We start from the raw sequence: 23,566 nt of genomic DNA, 5'->3' as shown, positions 1-23,566 counted from the left end.
AAAATCTAATTTTATCCCGAATACATGTAATAATCCGAGATTCTTCCAAACTAATGACATAATCGATTTTTAAAATGTCATTATCCAAATCACGGAATTCATGTCTTAATTTAATATTTTCCAAATCCGTTTTTTTTTCAGAATTCATGTCATAATCCGATACTAAACTCACCCAAAGCTCTAACTAAAACTACCGAAGCCGGTCTACACGGACCGCTTATCGAACGCTTATGGAACAAGTTTCGACAAGATATTAGTAAGCAGTAGCGCCTCCATATACATAGATAATCCAATAGTCACATGGTAAATAATATAGTTTTTTGATAATTCTGAAAAATAGCTGTTCTCTGGTACATATAAAATTGTTTTAATTAATTATGTTTCGTTGAACATATAAATTGTTGTTATACATATAAACGTTCTGTAGGTACCTAAAATCGTTCACTTTTATTTTGTATTCACATCTCGAGTAAATAAAATTAATGGTTGGTTTTCGTGAATGGTTTTACTGTAACTTCGCAAATATTTGTTTTGCTTCAACGGTTCATAATAATTAGTATGAGCTTATACGCATTTGTTCAGTGCGTTGGCCCACATGTAATAACGGCGTGGGTACGTTTATATTTTGCGAAGTTCCCCTACAAGAAATAATGGCGCGAATTTCAAGGACAGATCTGTCATCGCAACTGAGCATGCGCGAAGTTAACCATAGACACTAGCGCCACCAGCGAAGAACGGAAAACATCACACTCCATTCCGTAACGTCAACTTGACAGCGCATGGCGGCGCTATATCCAACATACGGTAGCTAAAATCGTTTTAAACCATTTTTATGAATTAAACTCACTCTAAAAACAAAGCATGCAGCTCAAAAATTACACTGCCTAAGATTCGCAACGAAAATTTCCACGTTCCACGATGTTCTTCGCGTTTTGAGGCACATAATTGCCGGGTGTTTTTTCGAGTGAACGAACGTCAGAATTTCAAAGTTTCCAGCCTAATAATTGCATTCTGATGATCGATATAACAGGTGAGCAGATTCATTTAATATGCATGTTATTCTAGACAACTTTGCATGTAAGTTGTTATAAGTTTGTTTTATGTTTCAAGGTGCAGATGTCCCGTATTTGAGTGTGTTTTTTAAACGAGTGGTATTAAAATTATCGTTTTTTTTTTGCTATATATATATTTATTTTATGGTTTGGGAACAATTTGCTTGCGGTTAAAAATGTCAAATCAATACAACTGAGTACTGCTACCTTTCACAATGCAGTTGTTTGTTTGCACATGTTTTTGTTATGAATTTGTAAAATACCCAGTAATGAAACCTGTTTAAGTTTTGGCAAATGTGCAGTTTTATACAATAGTAATATGTAGAATAGGTACAGTAATATCACTGATTTTGTTGACTCCTTAATTAAGTTATCTGTTTTAATGAAAATATCTACGCACTTATTATTGTGAAATAATTGTTCAAAATGCAATCGTGTAGGAAGCCATAATCTTAAAAAAAGATATAATGAACTTGAAGTTTTACTTTTTCATGTAAATCAAGCTTTTCTAGCGTTTTCATATGATTCTAAGAGGTTACTTAAAAATTATAATTCACCAAACTTTGTTCTTATTTATGTGTAAATCATCTATGACTCAATATTTACTTAATACTTGTCCACTTGTACAATTTGACTGCATTAGTAGTATCTGCAACGGTAAATAGCACAAAAATGCACAAATTTCTTTACAAAAATCATACCAATTTTTGATTCTATCGACTTGGGAGTGGTCTCATTTGATTCAGTACGAATGACATCATGGAAAACGATACCTCACTCGACCTAGTTCTTAAACATGTATGTTTTGAAAAAATCATCCCACCCCCCCCCCCCCTCCCCTACAAGAAAGTTCCAACATTTTTTTTGCGAGCTCTTCAGGTCTTCATTTATACTGCAAAGATTAATGTATTACTAAAGTTTCATTAACGCACGAATTTTGTGATTTATAAAACCCTCTTTTACCTGTACTACTAACACATTAAGGTTAAACGCGACGTTCGTTCTAATCTACGTGTTCATAGATATGTTAATTTTAAACAATTCTTGTGGGTAGGTACATATTTGTAATCAGAAAAGATAGTTCTGAAATGAGATTCATGTTTAAAATACACTTAATTTCCATTTAGAAAATAATTTGAATCCACCCAGACTCGCTGAGAACAAATAAAGCTTTATTTTTCCTTGCAAAAACTCTTCAAGCATTACATCCAGAATTATCGTAAGTCTCCTACAAAATTGTCGATAAAACGTCCATCTTAAGTAATCCTTACTGTTTTTTCTTACATCGAGGATAAGTTTTACTGCATACTAAGAAACTTCGTAATGTTCGCTTTCTTTAATGTTTATTTGTATCGAAAAAGGATTAAAGAACATCTTCGTTTATTTCTTTCGGATAGCAAAGAATTCAACCATTGTATATTTATTGAATAAAGATTGAATATTTAACATTAAATATTTTGTATGAAATTTTTTGTATTGATATTCGAAATAATTTCATGTTACGTTTCCACTGAAAATCGCTGAAAATAAGTTAAAAGCAAGAAAGAAAACAGAAAACATGTTAAGGCCGGGTTGTTTCACAGAATTTTAACAATTCATCAAATTTCAATTCATCAAAGTGAATATTTAAGTTCTGTGAAAGTCCTATTCAAGTTCTGTTACTATCCAAGTACTGTGAAACAACCGGCCCACGATGAAATGATATCAGAACTTGAATTATATTATCCGTAAACACATTTTAAAATATTACATTGACTTATAAATAACTGAAAAAACTGTGGAAATTTCATAATGCCAGAGTTTATCGTTGAAATTTTTTTTATTGCTTCACACAGTCAGATTTCCACCCTTCGCATAGTTTTACAATGTGTACAATCCTTATCTGATGTTTTTTTGTACAGTGCCATTTCATAAATTAATATTCTTCAAAGCGTATAAGTTATAGAATTCTTAGATTAATATCTTTAAACCTACCTATAAAAAACCGGTACTTGTATTTTGAGTCGTCTTCCTTCAAATATAATCGTTTACCCGGTTCTCCTGCTCGGCCACCCAGTTAAAAACATCCTTCTTCTGGTTTGCGACGTTAATAAAGTAATAAATATATGTACCAACTTATAAGAAACAACTTTCTATAAAAAGAGAGTTAATTAAATATTCAGCACGAAATAAAAGAGAGTTAACTAAATATTCAAGCACCAAATAAAAAGAGAGTTAACTAAATATTCAAGCACCAAATAAAAAGAGAGTTAACTAAATATTCAAGCACCAAATATAAAGAGAGTTATCTAAATATTCGAGCACCAAATAAAAAGAGAATTAACTAATTATTCAAGCACCAAATAAAATTTGCTTTCCGAATTTTAGTAATAACCCTAAAAAAATATTTATTTTGTTGCTACGTACTGTCGTTCAGTTTGCATAAGATACGCATGTCTTCCATATCATTTTGGGCATAATATTATGCATTATCCTTAAATAGTCGGATCGGAGACCCTCTGCTTAGACTTTATGGCGTCCCTAAAGAGATGCTGTGCTTTTAAAGATACGCTTCTTGGCCTCGGCATCTTAAAAAAATGACTTTAAAACAGCGACCAAACTCTTTTATGAAATTTTACAGCTTAAGTAAGATTCATTGAAAATCTTCGCTATAAATATAAATCACAAAAATTAAAACTGCACCTCTTGTACTTTAAAATAAATACAATTCTTTGTCTACTTTTCCATGTTTTAAAATCTACATTGTTTTCCTTCTAATTAATACATTCGGCTCTCCGGCGTGGTCGGGAAATGATTAGATTTTCATTATACAAAGCAAATATACAAACAGATAACATATGCAATAATCCTCAAATTTATCAGTTTGTTATTGTTTTGATGATTGTAAGATTATTATAACTATTTGACCAGACGGCGTTTAAAAGAATAAATATATAGATATTTAACGAACACGAAAAAAACGTTTTCACAAAGAGAAATGTCTACTCCAAATGTTTTTTTTTCAATTATTATTCTCTCTGTAGGTGTCTACGAAATTGCTAATTCAGATTTTCAAAAATCAATGTTCAATGCTTTACGTGTGGTGGAATAAGATATATTTTCACAAAGTGAAATATCTACTTTCCCAACGTCAATATAAAGGTGAAATAACTAGGTAGATATAATTAAAAAGATCCATTATAAGCTCCTCATATTTAGACATTACTTGAGTCGGGTAGTATCAAGACAAGAGTCAGAATAACAGAAGAGTCCGTGCCAATACAGAGTTGCGTAGCGGGTTTTCCTCTCTGCCTACCCCTGCGGAAACAGCGTGATGGTTAGTTAGTTGAATTAGAATATAAAACATGGAAATCGATTGAAAATTGTATTTATGTTGGGGTAGCAGAGCTGATACTGGTACTGAAATAAAAATCTTGATACTGAAATAAAAAATACTGATACTGAAATAAAAATACTGATACTGAAATAAAAATAATAAAAAGTAATCCCCGTAAAAACGTTAGTAGAGATTTTATATAGGTAAGTATGGGAGCTCATTTAACCGGTTTTTATTCTCTTTTACCTACTCTGATCCATGAATGGTTACTGTTTCAGTAATTCAGTATTACAATCACGTCCATAAGCCTTCGGTTTTCTCAGTAAATTATACGTCTGCTGGTCGCATTAGTATAAAGCCTCTCTCTGGAAGAAAAACCCAAAAAAACGAAATTATATTATGCAATAGTTAATGACTACCTGTATGTTTTGGTTTTATGATATTATTATTTTTTAGATTTATTAAAAACCGCATTATGTAATTATAGTTTTTTGAAAAGAAAAGGTCATAAAAGAAGTTTTTGATATCTTAAGTCAAATAGCACAAAGTTTTATTATTCCTTTTTTAAGAAAATATTATAGCAATAATATGAAGCACAGGTAAAGTATATTAAAGATATTCTTGATGGTGTAGTGGTGTAATGGATGGATCAAAAATCATTTGTTTACAAGCTGAAAAAAAAACATTACAAAAAGAACATTGCCGGTCTAATTTTAAACAGAATTGATAAACGTCGATGTATGGAGTGAGAAGGAACTGCCGGCGTTTGTTCTAAATTAGTTAGAAAAAGACAATAACAGCTACATTCAAACGAAAATTTGAAACGGTAAATCAGAAAAAGATTAGGTCGCACCTAGGAAATGAACCCAGGACCTTATCCTTGCCGAGGCTCTGCACTACCGCTGCGCTAATTCGATCCTATTTCCTTTGGTCATAATACTCATACTTCGTCTAAGAAACTACTAACATTATCTTCATTTTCTTAACGCACATTTTTATTAGCTGTTTCGTATAATCGCAAGAATCTTCTCGAACTAAATGCAATCTAGATAGTGTTTTTGATAAATATATTAAATATGACATTTTTAATTTTAATTTGCTACATATATTGACTTTTCTGCAAGTGTAAGATGATTTTTTAAATTATTTAATGAGTAAAACCTCAAAGCGACCAAATTTATGTGACAAAGAAAAAAAAAGCTTTGGGGAAGTGACCATTCGAAATGAAAACTCAGTATGATAAAAACTTTGTGGAAATTATCGTGGTAATTAACAAAACCCCCTAATTTCCATACAATAACCAAATATGAGTTTGTTAAAGTTGTAACGATGAAGGATTTTCGAATGAATTATACAAAAAAATATATATGAGTGAATTATATCTACCCACTGTTTATGAATATTTCCGATTTACACATTAACAAAGTTTTTTTGCATACAGCAAGATTAAAAAAAAGAATTATTCTCTCTTGTTTTTTTGTACATAACACCTTAGGGCCAGTTGTTTCACAGAATTTGAACAATTCATCATATTTCAAGTTGTTATTATTTCACACGATCAAGTCAAATAAGTAATTCAGTTCCAAAACGTTCGTCAGCGTTTTCTTGCCGCAAAAAAGTTGCCATAATTGCCACAAGGTGTAAAGAAGCTGAAACGCGGAGGTAAACATAATAACAAGTTAAACACTTTACCGTGAATGTGGTTTGACGTTAATAATCAATAAGTACAGGTCTTAAATTTTAACGATCGCGATAAGAAAGAGTTTTTACGCGTTATTCTGATTTTTAAATCAAAATCTTTTTTATTATTATTTATTACTAGCTGTACACCGCAACGCGTTGCTGTGGCTCACTCTGTCTGTTAAGATCGAGAATTATAGCGCATGTTGCTTTTGCGTCCAACAGATGGCGATTTTTTAAAACAGCACGTTTCTCCAACTACTCCCTCTACTTTTAAAGAAAAACCTGTTTTTACCTGCGTCATATTTTACAGGTGACATCTATATAATATAGGGTTCCATGATAACTCAACACAGTGACAATTCAACACACTTTTAAAAAGTGATATAAAGTCATTAGAAACGATGAAAAAAAAAAATAATAACCTACCGTAACCTAACCTACATGAGCCAGTTAATAAAGTTTTTGTTGCATCACTTTCCATTACTTTATATAACTTTTTAAAGATGTGCTGAGTTATTATTGTGATGATTTATCCAGTTACCATAATATAGGTACATAAAAACGCACGCGTATTCGAATTCAATGTTGTGTTAAAATTTCAAAGCAAACGGTGAAGAACTTTAGGAGATTTATGGTTTTGAACAAAAGTACATTTACATTTTTATTTATAAAGAATACAGAAAAACCTTCGCTTACTTTTTACTACCCGCCTAAGCTCTAGTTTCAACAATATTTTAAAAAAATAACAATTGAGTATTGATATTATGTCTGTATAATATTTAATGCACAAGAGTCTAAACTTCTCCCAACCGTCTGAGGCCAGTGAGACTATGGCATCTTGAACTGGGGGTATGTTGTGAGGCTGTAGGTAGTGAGGAAGGGAATGAGATGGGGAAGAGGAAGATGGAGCAGAGGGAGAGAAGGAAGTACCTAGCTATTTATATCTGGTCACCAAACACGGCAAAAACCATTTCAAGCAACATTTCAATGTTTGTCTTACACCAGGGCGATACTGTAAGCATCTGGATCTTCCACACTGGAAAAATAATGTTCTAATGTTTTGCAGTTATAGATGAAAATAGTTGTTTTGATAATATAATATATTACATATTTTTTTTTAAAATTTCTTAATCAGTTAGTTTTTACTGCTTTATGCATGCAGATTTTCTTGTTTGTAGTTACGAAATATTTCAAAAAGATTTATTTTTCGTAAATAAACCGACGAGTATTGTTGTGGTTTTACGTTTAAACATTCCTTATGGTGTACTTTTGAAGCAAAGTGATTTTTTTGTACTTGTTTTGTTTGCGAAAGGTTCTAATGTTTAATTAAATAAATTAAACATCAAGTAGCCAACCATCGCCAATAGTAATCTTCTATTTTTAATATTTGACTTTAAATTTCGGTTTTTTTATTCACGTTTATACTGTTTAAATTCGGTCAAATATTATTCAAACATTCTATTACTTGGTATAGATTATGAATACCTATAACTAGTTTGTCATTAAAAACCGAGATTATCATAGACATATGTTAATTCCTATGTCTGTGGAGATTATACACTTTCAGCTCAACAAAAATTAATTAATAACTGGAAAAACCTGCCTCAATTTATAAATTACCATCCAATTTATTGGTATGTTCGAGCATATTGGGTTTTTCCGTGTAAAGTTACAAGGAAAATTCTTATCGAATACATTTGGGACCTTCTGTGGGTAAACGTTTGCTAGCCTAGCCTTGTTATGAACCGGAGAATTATACACAATGTTAATTAGTACCTACAGATTGTTTTGGTAAGATTTGTGTGTCGGTAAAGGCTATAATTTAATAATTGGTTTATGACTCACGTAACATCTTGTCGCGGTAACTAAAAACACAGTGCTTTCCTTGAAACTCTCAAGGAAGACGCTGTGTTTTTATTTACCACGGCAAAATGGATATTGTTGAAATAAAAACAGTTTAATTATAGAAAGAAAGGAATAATTTTGTCGCTTTTTTAAATTGTTCTCTTTGTAATTAATTAATAAAATTCTCCCCTTTTAACCTCTACCCCCCATTCCTCTAATGCTCTGTCCTGGTTTAATTTGCTTTCTCTCTCTCTCAACCTTATACCTTATAAGGTTAAAATAAAGATATTATTATTATTATACATCATAGTATACTTTTAATAAACAAAATAATTAAAAGCCATACATCAATTGACTTTGACACACATGAGGCGAGGAAAAAAATGAAATAAGACTCCCTTTCAGAAAAAAACCCCAGTCGAAAGTCCTTATGATGTACAGAGCACAAGGAGAAAACTTACTGATATAAAATATTGCTAATTTATTAAATCTGGTCAAATTATTCGTATTCCTGTTTAAAACTGGACAGCAGGCCTTAAAAGAACGAATTGACAGGTTTCCTAACAAACTGTTAGTAAAACACGAATATGTTTTAGAATGTCAGAATAAGTGTTCATAAAAAAAACTAATATTTTATTAGGAAATGGATTGCAAACACGTTTTAAACAGGATTTCAATTGATCAGCCATATGCATTTTTCTCTTTGCAATTAAGATATTTTGCGAATTACCAAAGGATTCAATTTTTTTTTAAATTTTAAACCACATAAGAGTTCCAACTACTCTCAACCGTCTGGAGCCAGTGAGACTATGGCAACCCCAATTGGTGTGTGTTGTGAGACTTAATGTAGGGGGGAGGGAAAAAATATGGGGAAAAGGAAGGTGTGGGAGTACCCGGCTATTTATTTATATTTATTCACCAAACATGGCTAAAGTCATTTAAAGCAAATTTTCAATTCTGAATGGTGGTCTTACACCAGGGCGATACTGAAAGTATTTTCCACTCTGGGACGTGCCGGTATTGTACCATGTATTATTTTAAATTAATAAATTGTGAAATAACAGAAATTAATCAAATAAAATATACTTGCGCATGCCGGGATTTAAACCCGCGACCTCCGGCTTGCTAGTCGAAAGCCTTACCCCTCGACCACGGAGGCCGTCAAATAAAATTAGAATATAGGAAATATAAATATAATTTATAGTTAAATTGCGTCAATATGTGATTGATTCATACTAAATAATGTTTTGCATATTAAAATATGCGCAATATAGATACACTTGACATGATAAATAAGTAAATGCAAATGTCTGTGTTTAGGTTAGTTTTTAATAATTCTGTTCTGAACAAGATTTGGTTATAAACAGTACTAGTACAATGCATAAATTAAAATAAAGTGGTTAAGGTGATGCACTACGTCGTGTAATATTTTAAATTGAGCCGCTATCAATAACAACCCCTACGTAGATGGCGATAAGGTTTAAATTCCCGCTTAACACCATCCGCCTGTTTTGATTTATGCAAGAAAAAAACATGGCCAAAAAGGGCCTTTTATTTTATTTTGAGGATGTTCAGGAATAAATATTTAATTTTTTTTCGATCATTTTATAAATAACTTAATTTGCCACATTATACAATAAAATCATAACCGAAAATGGGTTCGTAAGTAGGAGAATTTGAACTTTAAAGCAGTTTTCATAGGCCTTTACATTATTTTTTTCTGGGCTTATAAAAAGACTTATCTAAAAAATACTCAATTATTTCAAAGGCCAAGATGAATTCTACTCGCAGTATTTAATTAAAGCATCTGAAACATTTCTAGGCGACCAAATTTTCAAACCAAAAACACATGATTTTGCATTACTACGTATGGCATCGCCTTAAAAAAAATCACTTTTCATTCAATTAAAACTATTTATTAAGCTTAATTGAATTTGTTCTTCGATTACTTAAGTACGTAATTCACTTTTAAAATCTTCGTAGGGCCATACTAATAAACGTTTTAAATACTAAACAACTGTTATGGCAAATGGTTGGTATCAGTTATGAAAAATTTAAAACACGTGTTTTATTAGTAAGGGGTTAGTATTTTAATTATGTAGGCAAGTAAGAACCTACTCATTTGTTGAGGGATTTTATATGTATTATATTATTTTATACGTTTATGAAGGCACATCGGCCTTTGTCGAATATTTTCATAGATAACCTTATCTCAACTAATCAATGTTTGTACATACCGCAAGTGTATTATGTCTCACAACTGACTATGACAGCCACCTTTAGTTTAGAGTTCCTAGAGACATCTAAAACGCTAGTAAATGTCGACAATTTACACACCAAATATCCTCCCAGATATTTAAGAGATATTATTTTATATAGTTATAAGTTTCCTCTCGGCGTATTTAATACTTCAACATTACGAGTAGAGCAAAAACCACCTCCATCCATAGACATATGAATATTAGTAGACCTGCCCTAAGTGATTAAAAGCGTATTATCCCTACTCCCCATACCGGTTCCATTGGAGCCGGCTGTGCTCGCGTATGGCCTCAAGTGAAATTTGAAAACGTGACGTCATCATTCTTGTGCGAACTATGGTCGAGGCATCATCGGTTCATTTTACGAAATAACACGGCAAAATGTTGACCTAATGCTATGAAAACTTATAAAAATAGATGTGAAAAAGAGAATAAACCCAATTGTCGTATTACATTCCATATATAAGCATTATTTTACTTTATTTTAAGCATATTCACATTGTATAATATGGATCAGTTGTAGAAACATGTCTGGACGCGAAACACAAAGCCGGTTGGTTGCTGGGAAGTAAATTATGAACATTTATAAAAGTGTCTTAACTAAATACTTAAACGAAATATTCGACTCTGAAAAGAGAACCGAATTTTTTTGCCGAATTTGGACTTCGCAAATTTGTTCATAACGTGGCGAGTAATTTGCGCTCCCATGTAAAAATGTCTATTCATTCAAAAGCAGATTTTACTTTTAAGAAGTAAATGGTGATATTATAATGCGAGATGCCTATTTACTGTCAGATTGATTTATTGACGAATCACAGTCAGCTTCACCCCCTTCGTTCTTCAACAGTTGATTTTACCCCTCGCCATTATCTTCTCGTCTATTAATTCCTATGTCTGTGCCTCCATCCAAGGCAGGACACTGAATCGAATCGGTCTTTTCTCTAATCTCTAAATAGTATAAAATTTCTGTCTGTTTGTGCGCTCAGTTCTGCTAAACCACGCAACGGATTGTAATAGAATTTTCACTATAATTTAGAGAATTTCTTCCGGAAGGCTTATGTATATAAAACATGCATATTATATTTACGGAAAGCAGAGAAAAGTCAATGTTTATCCTAGAATTCACAACCTCAAAACTTTACTCCAAATCATTCACAACTTGGAGCAATGCCGGGTATAAGTCACTAGTGTTTATATAAGATCTTCCCATATAATTATTTTATAAATCATTCTTAAACTTTTATATCTACATCATTAAAACATTTTTAAGTGTTTCCGTAAAGTATTTTCACTATAATTTAGAGAATTTCTTCCGGAAGGCTTATGTATATAAAACATGCATATTATATTTACGGAAAGCAGAGAAAAGTCAATGTTTATCCTAGAATTCACAACCTCAAAACTTTACTCCAAATCATTCACAACTTGGAGCAATGCCGGGTATAAGTCACTAGTGTTTATATAAGATCTTCCCATATAATTATTTTATAAATCATTCTTAAACTTTTATATCTACATCATTAAAACATTTTTAAGTGTTTCTTGTAACGGGATAAATTAAGTACCCGTTGATTTATACACGGTGTCCGGAAACTCGTAGTACAAGCGGGAAACTGGAGAATCTACACCACATGGGGAACCCAAAAAAACATAAAGTTTTTTGATTTGAGCATTTTCAAAAAAAAAAAAAAAACCAAAAAAAAATATTTTTCGGCTATTTTAGGGTTAAAGTTTTTTCTGGTGTTTAGGGTTGAATAACAGATGTTTTAACCCTGCAGAGCAGAAATATTTTATGATTACACCGGGTTAAATGAAGGGTGATTTCAAAATAATGCTTCAAATCCGAGTTTCTTCATTTGTTTTACTTTCAAATAGTTTTAATTAGTTGGGTACTTTGATCTTCAGTAATAATTTATAAGAATTTGATTAAAAAAAAAAAAAATCAACTTCAAACTCGATTTACTCGATAACGAAAGCTCAAATAAAAAAAAATATATACTACAAAATCGACTCCAAATGTGATGTAGATTCACCAGTTTCCCGCTTGTACTACGAGTTTCCGGACATCCTGTATAATTTGGTGTGGATGTCCGACAACTGGCGACACCATGAGAGAAGGTTCGGTGTTTGGCTGACAGAACAAAAGGAGCTTCGTCTTGAGTATTCGGGTGGCGGATCCAGCAATCACACGTACGGGGAAGAAAGGACTCTTCGCGGATGGCGGTCAACACGAAATCGGGAAGTTTTTAGTTTATCATTATGCATTTCAATATTCATTTCAATATTCGTTTCAAATATTCAATCTTTAGTTCTCTTACTGTTTGCAATATTGGTTTACTATAATTTCATAAATTTTGTTCTATCGTTATATGGAACTGGCGCCCTTAATATTTATAGTAATGATATTTAAAATTATAATTCATTTTACTACCTACAATTTAGTATAACTTTTCAATCACCATGTTAATTATTTTTACGTAATAATACCGACCTACTAACGTTTCTTCGAGGTTAGTCGCACCCTGAGATTATTTATATTTAAATTATTCATTGAGTCTCTTGCTATGTTTTGTTTTACAATAAATTATATTCCGTAAATATGAATCTTTTATTAAGATTATCATCCACCTTATACTTACATTTATTCACTATAATATTACGTTACAAATTAATTTTTAAAATTTTAAGTAGTTAACATGAAATGGTTAGATTAGCTGAATATAAAGGAGGGCTCTTATAAAAATAAGGGGCCGATTTGATTTAGTGTCCTGGCCTGACTTGAGGTGGTTTTGGTTTATCACCCCTCCCAGGAGCAGGGATGTAAAGCTTGTACGTAGGATTTAGGGGTTGTAAACTAATGTGGTTGGGTTTCAACCCACCCCTTTTCTGGCACCTACCCCTGTTTAATCTGTAAGTTAGGACCTGCCGTAGGACGGGGTGCCTACATATGCGCTGGGTAACACATGTCTTATGAGCCTGTATACACCATGTTTCACACCTCCCCACTTTACATGCGATATGTGAAACTATACTACCATATTTCGATAAAACGTTGGTAACCTTAGTAAATAAAAGGCAGAACTAAGCTGAATTGCTTTATTGAAAAAAAATACATCGTTTGAATATTTGGTGCCATTTGTAAACGACGTTTTTAAAATGATAAATCTAGGTAAAATTAGCTTCTTTCGTTGTTTTAACGGCACTTCAAAGGTTCATTACTTTCGAAATATAATTCTGAGTCAACAATACTAAATTACAACATAATGAGACAAAAATTCAACGAAGAAATAAATTACTGAATATTTAAATTATCAAATTTACTACTCTGCTTATCTCGTCCATATTTAGCCAACTAAGGAATAAACATTATGGCGTCTTGTGATTTTTTTAAGACAGGCAGATATAAATAAAATAATTTTAAATCTCCACAGCCAGTGACGAAAATTAAGTTGCCATGTGGAAAGCTATTCATTGTCCTACGAATTTGAGTGAAAAAATCGTTCAAAAATTTTGACGCCAGAGAGAGACGCGAGAGTTCTCGGTGCTTCACAAAACATATTCCGTTGATGATGGTTACTTTAGTCATGGTGACCAATTTTAACCTTAAAAGGTTTTTCCGATTGGGGTTAAACTTACTCTTCTTCGACGGTTTCTGCTTAATAGTTAAATTATATTATCAAAAATGCTATATTTCGGTAGTATTCCTGTCCTGCGAAGTAACTCTGGTTCAATAGATCCTGGAACTCTTTGCTTTGAATTTAAGTAGCATTTTCAAAGGAACTGATGCCAAGGATTCAGACAAGTAACCACCTACCTATAAATTAGTAGACTTATTGGTTTTTTTGCATCAATTGTTCTCGTTCTGACGTATTCTTTGCATAAACTTTCAGCATCACAAATCCTGCAATCATAATATCCAGTGATTTTCACTGGTATACGCTGTTAATAAGATTCATTCCAGTAGTGGGAGATTTCCTTTCTTGTGGAATTATCTGATCCAAATTTACACCGATCGAAAAACATTGATCGAAAGTGCACTTTCTTCACGCCACCAAATCGACCCTATTTAACGCTTGGCCAACTACACAGGATCTAGCTAAATTAGCTCCCGGAGTTTAAAGTCAATTAATCCCAGAAGACAGCTTCGACACTGTTCGCATATTTCCCCACCTAATGTTGGCAACACTGACACGAGAAACGTTCGTGATCGAGCACCAGTTGGTTCCTACTCTGTAACTACTCTTCCATACTACAAGGTAGATACTTTTCATACTTTGAACTGAACCCGTGACTCAGTAAACTTCCCTCTACGGCTCTACGCTCTACAATCTCTACATGTTGCTAATTCGTGTTGCCTCTACGCCAGGCGACGGCCAGGCTAAGCATTTTACCACTTGCTTATTAGTTCTCGCTGGTTTACTATAGAATTGTTGAAACAATGTTTTTTTTCTTTCATAATATTAAAAAACACTTTTATTCGACTGCAAAAACATCACTTGAGAACTGCTAAACTACGGAAATCGTACGACTATGAAGAACAATCACATGTAGAAACGATTTTTTAGTCTCCTGTACAGCTCGTTAAATATGCGAAACTTTAATAAATATTGAATATATTTGATGGGCACGGCGTGTTCAACCTAATGATTTATTTGAAATACACCTTCTGCAGCGACTTTGCTATCATTTACTTTGATAATTACCTTGTTTATATCTACCCTATCACTTGGCGAGTCCCTCAAGTTATTTTTGATTCAATTTTATCGTAAAATAGAGTTAATTGTGTAATATATTGCCTTCACTACCTACCTACATATTAAATGTTTTGTTTTGTGATGAACGAGTTAAAAATACTTTTTACAAACCCGCAAGAAAATAACTTTGTATTCAAGTCTTCTATTGTTAATGATTCAATGTTATTTGCCCATGTTTTGATTGTTACGACAGCTGGAAGGCCATTTATATAAGAACCATCAAACATAATAATCAACAGCAAAGGACAACGACTGGTAGAGGCTTCCACAAATAAAATGAATATACCAATACCAGGATATTATTCAAGTTTAAAGATGGACACTATTTTTATAATAGCATTTTATATCACTTTGTAACTTTTCACATTAGAATTAACAGGGTTCATGTTACAAACTGATTTAACCTTGCTGTGTGTAATTTTAAAACTTTATTTGTGCTTATTCCTTTCAAAAATTGTGATCAAAAACATAGTGGTTCAATCGCACCTTATCATACGCTGACATATGGTTTTAATTATACAGGGTTTTCCAATAAGAGGTGTAATTTTGATATTCAATCGTAAAAGATCAATGGTTTTGTTGCTTGTGTGGCACGTAGCACCGTCTTGTTGAAAGTAAACGTTGTCCAGATCAATACCATCCAATTCCGGCCATAAAAAATCATTAATCATCTCTCGATAGCGCAATCCATTCATCGTAATTGTTGCTCCAGCCTAATTTTCGAAAAAGTAAGGTCCAATGACTCTGCCGGACCATAAACCGCACCAAACAGTCACACATTGAGGATAGAGAGGCTTTTCAACAATGAATCTTGGGTTTTCCGAGCCTCATCACTCAAGATGATTTGCATTTGATTCACTCAAGTGAATTTTATTAATTTCAATGCGTTGTTGAAGCGTGTATCGTTCCATTTTTATAAATGGCGTAGTTTCAACTTTTCAAATGTCAAAAAATTACAGCTTCAATAGTAACATCTACCGAAATAAAGGGCTATTCAAAATAACACCTCTTATTGGAAAACCCGTTATATCTGTTCCATCTTCTGCGGAATCAAGCGCAATAAATAGTTATATATTTTTAAAAAGAAATTCGCACAAAAAATGGTTTTATATACCAATGAGTATACATACATCAAGTTTCGTAACTATTGGGAATACAGTGCATAAAGGTATACATATATTGTATACATTTTAAATAAATATATATTTATTATTATTTTTTTGATAAATTAATGTTTTTAAGACAAGATTTTATTTATGCATAGCACAAAGGATAACAATTATTTTTATAAGCAATAATTGTTCGCCTGAAACACTCATCCACATTGAAAAAATCTCCTGATAAAAAATACATGACGCCAACGGGAGATGTATTGTCCCGTTGGCGTCATGTATTTTTTATCAGGAGATTTTTTCAATGTGGATGAGTGTTTCAGGCGAACAATTATTGCTTATAAAAATAAATATATATTTATTTTTCAGCGGCACATTTTTTTACACAGTGTCTGCTTTCTGTTCTAGTTCATCTAGCTGCGGATTATTATTGATATAATACAATGTAAGCGAAAAACGGTGTCCGTGATTAAAATTAAATAACTAAGTGTATATTAAAAATACTAATTTATACATAAAAACATACAGAAAATCTTTTTTGTTTTACATTACATAGATTTTCGATATGAGATCCTCCTGTTTAATAAACGTTACCTGGAGGGAGGTCGACTATCGCTTAGATGTTTGCCGTGTAACGAGAGAAATTCAAATCGAAATTATTTTAGTAATGTAAAAAGATTTCTCGCGTGTTTTGGTGTATACATTAGTAGTATACCTTTCACACATACTTAGTTATTTAATTTTAAAATCACGTAAAACTTTTTCGATGACACTGTACATCATTTAGCGAAAGTTAACAAACATCAGCATTCTTCTAATAGCTGTAAGCAACATATTTGTTTAGGTTTGAATATTAAATTTAATGTTTACCAGCTGGGCTTGAAGCGCTAATTTTACATTGAATAGTAAAATTTCAAATGAATTCATTTTTCACTGCTGTGGGATTAGCCACCGTAAGTAGTGTGACTAATTTTATCTAGAAACCTTATTTCTCATTTTAGTGCCAACTCGCCGCTTTTAATGAACTGATTAGGACAATACAATTTAAAACACTATTTAAAATGCATAATTTGCCCACGTAGTCTAAAAGTCTACACAACGGTTATTTAAGTATGCTGTGGACTGTCATAGGTACTGTGAAAAGGTTCAGATTTGTGGAATAAACTGTCAAGAAAGAAATATTGAAAAGATAAATTAATAAACTTGCACAGTGGGATTTCGATAAACATATTATTTAATATGCGAATGGTGTCGGAAAATATTGTTATCAGCGACGCGCTGTGGTATTCATTAATGTCCATTGTGTTAATATACCTTGTCACACATTATTAGATATGTTTTAGTACATATTTCGTACCTTTTCATCTTTTACTAGCACATGATATTGCAGAGAATGACATATTCATTTTATAGCCCCTAAAATGTACAACACACGTACAACCTTTGAAGAGATCATGTTGCGTCAAAACATTTACTCTTATAACATAAATCAAATCTTGGCTGTAATTCTTTTAACAAATAAATAACGTCTTCAATAAAAAGTTCAGTAAAATTCAGCCTTTTCACAATTTTCCTTTTTTTTATTTTTATTTAAATTTTATCTCGATCATAACTCCATTTTTATTTTTTTTTATAAACTTCATTTTAACTGTTCCTATGTAACAAAAATTGATAAAAAATTTCTATTGAAAACATAAAAAAATAGGTTTTTACTGCAAGAAAACGTATGGTTTTGAAGGTACTTTAGCTGATATATTTTTTTATGTGAATACCGCGCTATATTCCCAACAGTCTGAAGCCAGTTAAAATGTGACATCCCCAATTGAGGTATGTGGTGAGGCTGAAGGTTCTGCGAAATGGAAGGTGATCGGTAAGAGGAAGGTGGGGAGTGCGTGACTAGATCTGGTCACCAAGCACGACTAAAGCCATTTCATTCGATGTCCAATTCTGAATAATCGTTCTACACCGGGGCGATACTGAAAATATTTTCAACTCTGGAAGGTGCCGCAAATATCATACACATTATTTTAAATGAATAAATTGTGAAAAAATACAGATTAACCGAATAAAATTTACTTGCTACGTCAATCATCATAAGTGTATATGAATGTTGTTTGTTGTTTTGACCATTGTGTAATTTAATAATGTGATGATCTCGGCATATCAAAATCATCGCGTCATGCTCTGTGGCAGATTCTGACATGAAACGAGGGTTAGACGAGGGACATCAACTTTTATAAGGATATATAAATAAGGCTTGAAATATTGTCTGACGTGAAATTTATTATTCTGAACACAGCCCAGAAGCATGTTCCCATATAAATATTAAATTCCGTGTGTATGATTTTCTTTTTCAAAACTCTTCAAGAATCACAAACTCATAATAAAAATAGGTCAACATGCACTCTTGTCCTATGCACGAAAAGAATATCACTGTATCGCGATATTTAATGGATTTTATGTAATAAATCACTTTGTAACGTTTACTAAATCCATTAGTTTATTTCCCACTTTAACAACAAATACGAGCAACAAAAGATAATAAACGCCAAACGCCAAAACGAAACTTACCCTCAAATCAACTCGTTGGAAGGCCTTTACCAAAGCCATCTTTCTTTCGTACGTCCCACGCCGATCTGGATAGCGCAGATCGGCATTGCATGAGCGTAGGATTGCGTTGCATGCGACAAGTATTTTTTTAAAGCATCTGTTTTCATAGAAAATTAATGAATTGTAAGTTTCCCAGATAGCTTAATGCGTTGCGTACGTTTTTTACGTCGGCGCAGTGTGTCCTTACCTTTATTCTATTTACCTAAATGTCTAAGGACGGGTTGTTTCGGAGAATTTGAACAATTCATCAAATTTCAATATCCACTTTCAAGCTCTGTGAAAGACTTTTTCAAGTTCTGTTTCTAGTTCAGCTCTGTCAAGCAACTAGCCTATGATGATATAATAACAGAACTTGAATAGGACTTTCACAGAACTTGAAAATGAACGTTGAAATTTGATGAATTGTTCAAATTCTCCGAAACAACTCGTCCTTAAAGTCATAATTTTCAAGTATTGAATAACAAGTGATTTATATTTGATTTAATAACATCTATACACTATAGTAGTCCCAGAGAGAGGTCGTACATCATCGACGAACGTCCTCTTCCTTCTTGAACGACTTGTACGAAAACCAAAAAAACTGAAGAAAATAGAAAGAAAAGTCACGTATGGGACTACTATATTGGACTTAAAGGTATCTGGCATTAATTGTCTAAGAAGCAATTTTTATTATATTCTTTCTTACTCATACTAATAAACGTGTTTTAAATATTACTCAACTAATAATAATAGAATAAGTGTTTATTCCGGGATGTGGGGAGTTTAGTGCGTTCCCACACATTCCATATAGAGAGACAAAAAATATGATAAAAAAAATAGAAGAAAAATAGCAACCACAACACAAAACAGAATAAAATGATAAAAATAATAGAATTCAAATTTCAACCTTCAGGGAGCCGTGACTATACTAGGCGCTAGTATTTTTCTCCAGTGTGCGTCAATGCTGGACGATGGAGTGAAGCTGACTTCCATGGTGAACATATTTCCAGAGCTGCTTATCCTTTCCCTCATCCCTGCCACCCTGGATCTAATAAGGGCTGCATATCCGGAAACTCGCCCCTCCGTGAACATACGGGAAGCGCTGCAGTATCTGGGGAGACAGAACATTGCGCGGAAGACGTTATTGTATTGGACCCGTAGTCTTTCTTTACTACTCTTTTTGTAGTTTGCCCATAGTTCGCACGTGTACAACGTTGCGCAGAAGGAAGGGAAGAGCGTCCTTTTAACAGCGGTACTGCAAAGGCGAAATCTTCTACTGAGCATGTTTGCTTTAACGCTGAGAGCTCGTCTTTGTCTATCGATATCATCATCGTCCATCAGATTACTGGTGATTATGTGTCCAAGGTATTTAGTTCCTTCGGTCACCTTCAAGTTCACACAGTTTTTACAACTGATAAACAAATATTTACTAGCGTGTGGTCCGTGTGGTGGTGTTCTCACGAAAACGGCGCTATATAGATAATCCAAGCATTATTATTATTATTACCCTATATTAATTATTATTTATCAATTGTAAATAATTTCAAACAAGTTTATTGGTAAGGTTCTTCTTTGCTTGGGGAATATTTATTAATAAATATAAATTGTAAAAAAACTTAGCTTACATTCTTATAGCCATTTTTAAAGGTTATTTATTATCTGGTGGGGTGCTTCACTTGCCTGAATAATAAATTAAAATATATTTTTCATTTACGGCAATATGTAGAAAAAAAGGCAACGCCGGCCGAATAATAAATATATCTTACAAGATATAAAGGTTTCCTTAAAAATATTTACTTGCCTACTAGAGAAACAGATAAAAAGTATGAAAGACGTGTGTTTTTGACCTTCCTTTTACACGAGAAAATTTATTGACATTTAGTTAATACATTTAATAAAATCTTATCACAATTTTTGAAACGCAAACTCGCGTTTTCTGTAAGATTTGGAAATATAAGTTTTAACGTAAATAGATTATAATTTGCTATTTGGGCATTTTCGCCAAGTTTGTGTGTGTATTCTAAAAACATGTTTTTATAATTTTCGTGCTTTCCTTTCAGTTACTTTTACGTTTTATTTTTAAGTTTTCTCCGATACCATTTTTTACATCACATTGCACAGTGGACCATGAGGATCTTTCGGGATGCTGTGTGGAGGGTTTTTTAATGAAAGGAAGGTGAGGAAGTTCTGGAATAGTAAAAGGTATGAGGGTTGGGTAGGAATCTAGGGATCAATGTGTTCAGAAGTGACGGACATATACATATATTCCTCCCACTGTGGCGCAAGGCGTTGGCCTCTTCCTTCGATCTAAAATAAAAATAAAATCAAAAGCCCCTAAAACGGCGTTAAAAATATGTACACGATCACGGAATGGAACTAACGGATTCTATACCAGAAATGTTAAAGCGATTTTTTTCTACATTAGTCCAGTAATTTACGTAAAAATTATATTTAAAAAATATATTATGTAAGCTATTTAAGTCAAAAATTATTCTAATACGCCTAAAATTAATTTCAAAGTTAGACTTTGTTTCATTGAATGTAGAAATGGGACAAGTTTAAAACACATTACCCTTTGATCTAAATAATTAATTAAACTTGAGAGTTATTTATTTGACATTAATTAAACTGACAAAATTAATAAAATTGTACCTATGTAAACAGTATATAATTTTAACATATTTAATAATAAATAACAATGAAAAAACCAATCAAAATCGTAGAATGTGTCAAAAACCAAATGTGAAAATGCCCATTTACAGTTTAACACAATTTACAATTACAAAAAATTATTAGAGCAAGGAATGCTGGGTTCGCAAAGAACAACAATTTACCTATTGGGTTAAAGTTTATTTTTTCCTGAGAATTTATTGAAAAGCCATTTAATTTTTTCAATTCAAAATTCCTTTTTTGTTTTGTCCCGAATTTGGCCGGAGAATCCTGTTAATTATTTGGGATTCTTGGGGAGTAATTTATATCCAATGAATACAGAGGTATTTCGATTTCAATTCCAAGTCATTTCTGTGTGAAATCGTTTGATACGACTCATTAATAATCTATTTTGTTCCAAATATGTGTTATTTATTCACAAAATTCATTTTTCTGGAGAATCTAGGAAATTGGCTTCAAGCCCTTCAATAAATTTTCCTATATTTTATTCCGTGTCAATACACTCCATAAATTCTCCAGATAGACGTAAATAATGTAAAATATTTTACAGCGCTTTGCTCCGTGAGCATTTTAAAATGTAAATCGACTCTAGAGCTAGCAATATCTCGACTGTTGAAGAGATTTCAATATTTTTTAAATGATCTGAAGCTAGGTAGTAAGCATTCAAATATGAGTTGAAAAGGAAATATGTAAATACGAATGTTAGGGAAGCGCTAATATTAAAAAAAAAACGATAATTAAGCGAATATCGTGAAAATATTTAATAAAACACTCGTTTGAAATAGAGCAAAAATCTCTCGACAAATGCTTTTATATAATATACGAGATAAATATATAAGTTAAGTGAAGTCAAGCCACAGAAGTTTCTTATGTTAAAGTGCATTAGTAATGAAGTTTTAGTATCTTAAAATTAATTTGGTGTTAAAGGAAGGGGAGAGGAAGAGGAAAATAGGAAGAGGATAGGAGATGCTGCCGATACATTCCATACTCTCATATTAATAATCGATCGTACGCATTAGGTACTTCATATCGATATTTCTTTAGGTTATTACCAAAAATGTCAATGCTGTAAAATTTTGTATTATATTGTGCACATATACGAGGAATTGGGGATTTTTTTCGAATGTTTGTTCTACACGAGAGTAGATAAAATAAATCAGATTGTCGGGTTGATCTAGACGGAATATGAAGATTTATTAAATTGGTAAGTTCTGGTGAGTCCAGACAATTATTTAGGATTTTAAATAATAAGATTTGATCAAAAATTTAAAGAAATTAAAAAAAAAACACATGTGAAACAGAACAAAATGTTTTTCTAATAATTTATATCTAGGGAATTTTATATAACTACCTTTTCGGCTCTACAAATGTATAGATATTATCTTAAAAGATGACATGTTATATGATATGATGATATGTTATAAAACGGTAGAAATTCGGAATGCGGAGGAAATCTTATTAAATATGGAATCTTTTTGCACGTCTTAAAATTCGCTAACCGTGATCTGTGGCGATATGAAATTTGCATTGCTCTTTCTAAAATGATCTTTGAAGTAACCAGTTTTATAAAAAAAAAATACACAAGACATTTCGTCCCATGTTTTTCGATCGTTCCAAAAGACAAAATATATATTTTTTAATATTCTAAAATACTGACAAAACCTGGAAAATGCCACAATAATTATTTATTCTTCTTCTTCTCTTCTTCGATGGCGCTACAGCCCATATCGAGCTTTGGCCTCCTGCAACAGTCGCCTCCAACTCCTCCTGTCCTCAGCGGCTGACTTCCAGTTTGTCACCTGGAGAAGCTGTGCTGCATCCCCTCTTACCTCATCTTCCCACCTCAGTCTGGGTCTTCCCACTTTTCTCTTTCCACCTGGGTGACCAGTCAGAATTCTTTTATTTTTTTTATTTTTATTTTTTTTATTAATATCAATAGCAAAATTTGTACATTATGTAGGTTTAAAGTATAATATAAGTATATTTTTTGTATTTTTTTCACAGTCCTCCTCACTAGGGTTTCCTGTTCTGAGGCGGCCTGTAGTTTTTCTTAGATTTTTGTATTTAGTTTTGAATTGTCTTTACATTGTCTTCATAATGTTTGTAAGTTGATTATTACTTTGATCTCTAAGCCATGTTTTGACTTTTGTTTTAAATATACTCATTTCGTTTATTTTTTTGGTTTCATTTGGTAGAGCATTGAACAATTTTATAGTATAACAATTTTGGGACGCGTGTATCCGGCATTCTCTGTACATGCCCAGCCCATCTCAGCCTGAGGAGTCTC

General features: G+C 32.4%; 1 protein-coding gene across 2 annotated transcripts in view; it reads left to right on the top strand.

Annotated features, from left to right (window-relative positions):
• Window positions 1-727: 727 nt before the first annotated feature.
• The window catches only part of HisT (Histamine transporter), a 163,376-nt gene continuing 140,537 nt past the window's right edge, over window positions 728-23,566 (top strand). The window contains exon 1 of one of the 2 annotated variants that reach the window (XM_089650011.1): window positions 728-804. The gene's annotated coding sequence lies outside the window, so the exon portion shown is untranslated. Of the gene's footprint in view, window positions 805-845; window positions 1,031-23,566 lie in introns of those variants that run through there. The other variant, XM_089650000.1, reaches the window with a different exon arrangement.

The sequence above is a fragment of the Hesperophylax consimilis genome, chromosome 3 (assembly GCF_061612785.1).
Source record: "Hesperophylax consimilis isolate HC1 chromosome 3, BYU_Hcon_1.0, whole genome shotgun sequence".
In the NCBI taxonomy this organism is placed as follows: domain Eukaryota; kingdom Metazoa; phylum Arthropoda; class Insecta; order Trichoptera; family Limnephilidae; genus Hesperophylax; species Hesperophylax consimilis.
The sequence above is the reverse complement of the archived record's forward strand: the minus strand, read 5'-3'. Positions and strand labels throughout refer to the sequence as shown.